This window comes from Mytilus californianus, unplaced genomic scaffold (genome assembly GCF_021869535.1).
Source record: "Mytilus californianus isolate M0D057914Y unplaced genomic scaffold, xbMytCali1.0.p SCAF_3, whole genome shotgun sequence".
In the NCBI taxonomy this organism is placed as follows: domain Eukaryota; kingdom Metazoa; phylum Mollusca; class Bivalvia; order Mytilida; family Mytilidae; genus Mytilus; species Mytilus californianus.
The window spans coordinates 15899038-15907500 of NW_026262679.1; the positions used below are offsets into that span (position 1 = coordinate 15899038).

At 33.2% G+C, this 8463-nt stretch overlaps 1 pseudogene; it reads right to left on the bottom strand.

Annotated features, from left to right (window-relative positions):
• Positions 1-2628: 2628 nt before the first annotated feature.
• LOC127733393 (toll-like receptor 4) overlaps positions 2629-8463 on the bottom strand; it is a 6609-nt pseudogene continuing 774 nt past the window's right edge.

The following is an 8463-nucleotide window of genomic DNA, read 5'->3' on the forward strand; positions in this document are numbered from 1 at the left end:
CTAGTGATAAGGTCAATCTTTCTTTCTCACATAGCCTTCCTGGTGATAAGATCAATCTTTCTTTCTCACACAGCCTTCCTGGTGTTAAGGTCAATCTATCTTTCTCACACAGGCTTCCTGGTGATAAGGTCAATCTTTCTTTCTCACACAGTCTTCCTGGTGATAAGGTTAATCTTTCTTTTTCACACAGCCTTCCTGGTGGTACAATTTATCCCTCTTTCTCAAACAGCCTTCCAGGTAATAAGACCAATTATTCTTTCTTACGCAGCTTTCATGGTGATGAGGTCAATCTTTCTTTCTCACACAGTCTTCCTGGTGATAAGGTCAATCTTTCTTTCTCACATAAACTTCCTGGTAATAAGACCAACTATTCTTTTTCTCAAACAGTCGTCCTGGTGATAAAGTCAATCTTTCTTTCTCACACAGCCTTCTTGGGTATAAGATCAATCTTTCTTTCTCACACAGCCTTCCTAGTGATAAGATTAATCTTTCTTTCTCAAACAGGCTTCCTGATGATAAGGTCAATATTTCTTTCTCACACAGTCTTTTTGGTGATAAGGTCATCATTTCTTTCTCACACAGCCTTCTTGGTGATAAGATCAATCTTTCCTTCTCACACAGACTTCCTAGTGATAAGATCAATCTTTCTTTCTCACAGAGCCTTCCTGGTGATAAGGTCAATCTTTCTTTCTCACACAGTCTTCCCGGGGATACGGTCAATATTTCTTTCACACACATGTACAGCCTTCCTGGTGATAACTCCAATCTATCATTCTCAAACAGCCTTCCTGGTGGTAAGATCAACCTTTCTTTCCCACACAGCCTTCCTGGTGAAAAAAAAATCAATCTATTTTTCTCACACAGCATTCCTGGTGATATGGTGAATCTTTGTTTCTTTCACAGCCTTCCTGGTGATGAGGTCAATATTCTTTCTTACACAGCCGTCCTGGTGATAAGTTCATTCTTTCTTTCTAACACAGCCTTCTTGGTGATAAGGCCAATCTTTCTTTCTCACACAGCCTTTCTAGTCAAATAGTCAATCTTTCTTTCACACACAGCCTTCCTGGTGATATAGCCAACCTTTTTCTCTCACATAGGTTTCCAAGAGATAAGGTCAATCTTTCTTTCTCGCACAGTCTTCCTGGTGATAAGGTCAATCTTTCTTTCTCACACAGCCTTCCTAGTGATAAGGTCAATCTTTCTTTCTCACACAGTCTTCTTGGTGATAAGGTCAATCTATTTTTCTCACACAGCATGTCTAATGATATGGTCAATCTTTCTTTCTCACACAGCCTTTTTGGTCATAATTATAGTCAATCTTTCCTTCTCATACATCCTTCCTGGTGATAAGGCCAATCTTTTTTCTCACATAGGTTTCCTGGTGATAAGGTCAATCTTTCTTTCCCACACAGCCTTCCTGGTGATAAGGTCAATCTTTCTTTCTCACACAGTCTTTAGGGTGATAAGGTCAATCTTATTTTCTTACATAGTGTTCCTGGTGATAAGGTCAATCTTTCTTTCTCACATAACCTTCCTGGTAATAAGACCAACCATTCTTTTTCTCACACAGTCGTCCTGGTGATAAGGTCAATCTTTCTTTCTCACACAGCCTTCTTGGGTATAAGATCAATCTTTCTTTCTAACACAGCCTTCCTAGTGATAAGATCAATCTTTCTTTCTCACACAGCCTTCCTGGTGATAAGATCAATCTTTCTTTCTCACACAGCCTTCCAGGTGTTAAGGTCAATCTTTCTTTCTCACACAGGCTTCTTGGGTATAAGATCAATCTTTCTTTCTAACACAGCCGTCCCAGTGATAAGATCAATCTTTCTTTCTCACACAGCCTGTCTGGTAATAAGATCAATCTTTCTTTCTCACATAGCCTTCCTGGTGAAAAGGTCAATCTTTCTTTCTTTCACAGCCTTCCCGGTGATAAGGTCAATCTTTCTTTCTCACACAGCCTTCCTGTTGATAAGGTCAATCTTTCTTTCTCACAAGCCTTCCTGGTGATAAGGTCAATCTTTCTTTCTCACACAGCCTTCCTTGTAATAAGGTCAATCATTCTTTCTCACACAGCCTTCCTGGTAGTAAAGTCAATGTTTCTTTCTCACACAGCCTTCCTGGTGATAAGGTCAATCAGTATTTTTCGTAACCTTCCTGGAATACATTTTCGTTATAAGACTATACATTATCTTCCGATTGGTGCTTAAATTTTCTTATGACGTATGCCAAAAAAATGAACCCAAGTCAACTATGCCAGTTCACTCATAAAATTGAAATTGAAATCTCGTGTTTTCTTGTGAATACGTGATTTTGCCATAATTAACACAAGCTCTAGCAAACTTTTCAAATATACATTATAAATCAGACAAGTGAACGCCATATCATAGACAATAAAAAATTCCTTTAAAAAGTTAAAAAGAAAAACAAATCACATTAGAAAACCACTTTTCCATATTCTTAAATGTTAATTTAAAAACAATTCCTTCTCTTTTATGTATGAAGAACATTGTGACAAAGTGGAAAGCTTCCTCCCCCTCCTGTTTTCACTGAGCCAGTGTTAAGTATAAAAGTCATTGATACAGCTTTAGGTTCATCAAAACAACATTCAATTGTAGGCCTTTGGCATTATAGAAGTATAAAAAGTTCTAAAACAAGTAATGGCAAACTTCTCGGAGACATTTGTTGCAGGAAAACAAGCAATAAAACGTTTTCTTTGTTTCTAGGATAAATATTTTCGACTCTTGCCATGTTATATTCAAACATACACCAATAGGAATCTAAATAGTGTTGTGACATTATGACGACAATTTTACGACTGTCGTAGCAGAAGTTATATTTTCTGCAATGTCATGTCCCCAGAGAAAATCTCTTTGATGAATGCATAGATTTAATCCGGCATCATTCTCCAGTTTTCGAAGAAGTTGTCCATGGGCAAATAATCGATTATTATTTTCGTATGAAACAAAAGCATCATATGTGTATATCTTCTTCTCGTTAGTCATTCGCTTAGTTTCAAAATATCTTATTTTAACCATGTAGTACATATATCGAATTCTCCATCTGTGTTTGTACACTAACCCAAAAGTCAGTATGGAAACAAACAAAAAAAAAACAATGATATTAATCCTATAACTAAGGACGTGTAACAGGCACATTCTTTCTGCAAAATTTCATATAAACGATTTGGATTATTTAAGTTTTGCTTTTTATCGGTAGATAATCTGCACGTGTAGAAATGCAGGTTATTAGATAGAATCTTCGTGTTTCCCATCCAATGTATAAATTATTTGGTGTCACACGTACACTTGAGTGGATTCCCACTACATGTAATATCAATGCTGAAATTTTTGTTATTCTTAAAAACAGTTTCTAACTTATCCCTTGCTGTTTTATCCAAATACGAAAATCGGTTGTTAGAAAGACCTAGAAAATTAAGGTCCTTCATATGTTCAATCTTGAATATGAGATAATATAACAAATCACCTTCTAAGTATAAACGTCGAACTGAAACTTGTGACTTAAAAAATGATATGGTACTGTCGGTATTCTATTTTCTGAAAGATTAAGTTCTTTAAGTTTTGGAACATGTTGAAATACTTTACCGTTAACATCATCAGACAGAACAAATCCTAAAAGATTATTTTGTAATCGCAGTATCTGTGAATTAGGGGTACACTGGAAGAACACTTTTGATACATTAGAACACATATTATCAGACAGATCTAGATATGTCACATGATCTAGGGGACACAATAGACCTATCAAAGAGTAGAACATATTTTGATGACCATCCAGATACTCGATCGTTTTGCCGACAAATTCATTGGTTGTATTTCGTATCGAATCAAACATTTTCTATGGACAAATAGTTTACACCTGTATGGCAAAGGAACAAAATTTGCTCGTAATGAAAAACAAGAGTGCACACGCTTAAATGTCTCGCCTTCTTTACTAACCATTGAATTTATGTTGATAGTCCTAAATATAAAGCTTTACTACAAGTAATACATAAACTTAACATGATCCAAGAAAATGAGGTCCAGGTCAGATAAACCAAACGAGAAATACATGTACACCTTACAATCATTCAATAAACCAAACATAGTTGACCTATTGCTTATAGTTTCTAAGAAACAGTCTTAACCAAGAAAACTTAACATTGACCAATGAACAATGAAAATGAGGTCAAGGTCAGATGAACCTTGCCAGACAGACATGTGCACCTTACAATCAATTTAGGCATTAAATATAGCTGACCTATTGATTACAGTATCTAAGAAACAAACTTAACCATGAAAACTTAACATTGACCAATGAACCATGAAAATGAGGTCAAGGTCAGATGACACTTGCCAGACAGACATATACACCTAACAATCCTTCCATACAACAAATATAGTTGATCTATTGCTTATAGTTGAAGAAAAACAGACCAAAACACAAAAACTTAACACTGAGTAATGAATCGTGAAAATGAGGTCAAGGTCAAATAAAACCTACGAGACTGACATGTACATCATAAAATATTTCCATACACCAAATATAGTTGACCTATTGCATATAGTATTAGAAAAAAAGACTAAAACTCAAAAACTTAACTTTGACCACTGAACCATGAAAATGAGGTCAAGGTCAGATGACACCTACCAGTTGGACATATACACCTTACAATCATTCCATATACCAAATATAGTAGACCTACTGCTTATAGTATCTGATATATGGACTTGACTACGAAAACTTAACCTTGTTCACCAATCCATGAAATGAGGTCGAGGTCAAATGAAAATTGTCTGACAGGCATGAGGACCTTGCAAGGTACGCACATACTAAATATAGTTATCCTATTACTCATAATAAGAAAGAATTTAACATTACAAAAAAAGTTGACTTTTTTTTCAAGTAGTCACTGAACCATGAAAATGAGGTCAATGACAATGGACATATGACAGACGGAAACTTCGTAACATAAGGCATCTATATACCAAGTATGAAGCATCCAGGTCTTCTAGCTTCTAAAATATAAAGCTTTTAAGAAGTTAGCTAACGCCGCCGTCGCCGCCGCCGCCGGATCACTATCCCTATGTCGAGCTTTCTGCGACAAAAGTCGCAGGCTCGACAAAAATTTGTTTTTCAACTTTTTCTTCCTCACAATTACTTACATTTCGGTGGTCGCATTGTTCCTCGTGGATTGAAAGAATGTGAGATTTGAATAATTCGGAAATGTTTACATGTTCAACTGTTACAACTACGATATTTAAAGATAATCGCCACATGAAAATTCATTATCGGACATGGATATTGTACGAATTTAACGCGGTAGATAAAGTAGCGTCCTTTTCTACACTTTTTGTATTCTACTACTTTCTGAAATGTGAACGTCTGATTATCGTATTCATCTTAAATGTCAAAATCTTAATAGAGGTGTATAGCAAATCGTGGGTTATATTTTTAGCCGCTGAAAATTTAATGCAAGGATTATAAGATAAGTCCAATATTGAAATATTATTCATGAATCGAAATGTTTCCTTATATATCCAATTGATTTAGCATGCGGAAAGATTGAGATCCTCTATGTTAGGAATAAATTTGAACACATCTACGGTCAACGTTCTAGCGTCACATCTACCCGAAGTTGCTGACAAGTCAAGATGTTTTAAACGCAAAAGTCTAAATGACAAACTGTCACTCCCATTTAGTATAAAGTCCTTTCCTAATGATATCAGAAACGGAAGAGATTGTAGAGTTGAAAACATTTATGTTAGTTTGTTTTGCGTCTAAATATGTCAAAGACTGTAAATAGAAAAATTCGTAAGGGGTTCCGCGGAACCCTGTGTCTCGCCTACGAATGCTGCTGTCAGTGTAAAAGTGTAATGCTGACTTAACTTAAAAAGTGAGTCCATTTATCAGTAAAATATAGAACTTTTTCTTTAGATGCTATTTCTTGGTCTTGAAGATTAGCTTCTGTCCAAGTTTCATAAGAATCCATGAAGGTTTACAAACTTATCATGTCAAAAAAATTTAATCCCAGACTGTTTGTAAATGTAACTGTAAAAAACTAATTAGACCATCTACCGGTATATCAGAAAAATACTGAAAATGAAAATATATTTTCAAACCTTTGCATCAGACATTATCTCTTAATCATAAAAAAGCTTTTGCAAAAGTTTCTTAAAATTCTATGAAGGTTTGACAAAGTATTTGATAATAAACTTTAACCCCAGACTGTATCTACTTGTTAACTGTAAAACTAAGTCCATTTATCATCAAAATATGGAAAAATGAAAATAAATATTTTCAACATTTTGATCTGGATACTATATTTTGGTCTTTAACAAGCTTCTGTCCAAATTTCATAAAATTCCATAAACGTTTTGACAAAGATATAACTGACAGAAAAACTTTAACCTCAGACTGAATCTGAATGATAACTGTAAAAATAACTAAGTCCATTTATCAGTAAAATACGGAAAAATGAAAATAAATGTTTCCATTTGCTCTAGATACTGTATTTTGGTCATAAACAAGCTTCTGTCCAAATTTCATAAAATTCCATGAAAGTTTGACAAAGTTATTGATGTCTAAAAAAAATTTAGAACTGAACCTAAATGTTGACGCCGCCGACACCGGAATAGAAGATCGCTATGTCTCGCATACGCGAAATAAATTTCGCAGAACCGACAAATTGTGTTAGTTTCTACACTGTCTATTTCATTTTGGGTTTCATTCAGCTTTGACAATTTACGCAGTCCATGAAAAGAGAACTTTGACAACGTTTTAATCTTGTTGTGTGACAGATTTAATTCCTTTAGGTTGCCATTGTAACTAAAATGTCTGTTTTGTATTCTTTGTATACGATTGTAGCTTAAAAACATACTATGTATGTTATCACTGAAGACTGGAATGGCATGTAACAGTGAATAGGAACACACTGCGTTTTAATATGGTGTTGGTAAAAATGAGAAACAACGACATTTTGTTGAGAAATAAACTTTTTGCCTTTTTTGCTTACGAAATAAGTGACAGTAAAGAAAAATAATGAATAATAAATGAATATGCATTTTACAACGGCTTAATAACAAGAGCGACGTGCATGCATTTGTGAATGGCTTAATGACGACTAATTCTATTAATCGTCATTAAGCCATTCACAAATGCATGCACGTCGCTCTTGTTGTTTATCAAGTCCTTCATTTGATCATCATCATCATCATCATCATCATCATTTTATATTTTTAAAAATTTATAAATCATACTTTATACAACAAAAAATAAGATTTTTTTCGTCATGATTGAAAATGCACATTTATTTAATTTTCATTATTTTTCTTTACTGTCATTTATTTCGTAAACTTAAAGGGCAAAAACGTTATTATTATTATTGTTATTATCATTATTATTATCATTATTATTATTATTATTATTATTATTATTATTATTATTATTATTATATTATTATTATTATTATTATTATTATTATTATTATCATTATTATTGTTATTACTATTCTTATTCTTCTTCTTCTTATTATTATTATTATTATTATTATTATTATTATTATTATTATTATTATTATTATTATTATTATTATCATTATTATTATTATTATTATATTATTATTATTATTATTATTATTATTATTATTATTATTATTATTATCATTATTATTATTATTATTATTATTATTATTATCATTATTATTATTAATATTATTGTTGTTATCACTATAAATTGTCTAAAACTGTCCTATTTTTATAAATTTTGGTTTTAGTGAACATCATTCGTGCGATTAGGGGCATTGTCACTTCCTTTCCATGTTGAGCGAGCGGTTGAAAAAATATGATGCTATATTGCACGAATTATTCGGCAAATTAAATTCTTATAATAGATAATCAGCACTGCTGTCAGTAGGGAATTGTGATTAAGTACCTACGGCACAAACATTATTTCTAGTTTTTCCTGCATAATGACGATCACGAAGAAGCTTGATGAACTTTAATAGTGCAGGGATACAGGTGGTCTCCTCAATCTGGTTAATAACGTCATAAAGGCGCGCGCATAGTTGACGAACTTTTCCGGTGAAGGACATTACTAGAAAGTGGTTTATTAGAGAATATCAATTAAAAAATAATTTACCTTGTTCTCCGATCGAAAATTTACGTAAAATAATAGGAATTTGACGTTCCTGGGAGGATTTTGCAAAAACACATCTTCATTTTGAAGATGCTTTTTCCTTGCCGGAACCCGTTGAGCACTTGAGATGTTTATTTTCATTGAAAAAAGGTTTCTAAAAGTCTTCATACGTATCTAGTCGTGTCCTCGTTCATTTCAAATTGATCTATTTTCTTTTTCAAATTAAGATATCTAAAAAGAAAATGAAGGTGAATATTCTTTGTTTACCACATATTAATTTACTATTGAGGGAAACGATTGGGAATGAATTCTTAAATGTCCAAATAG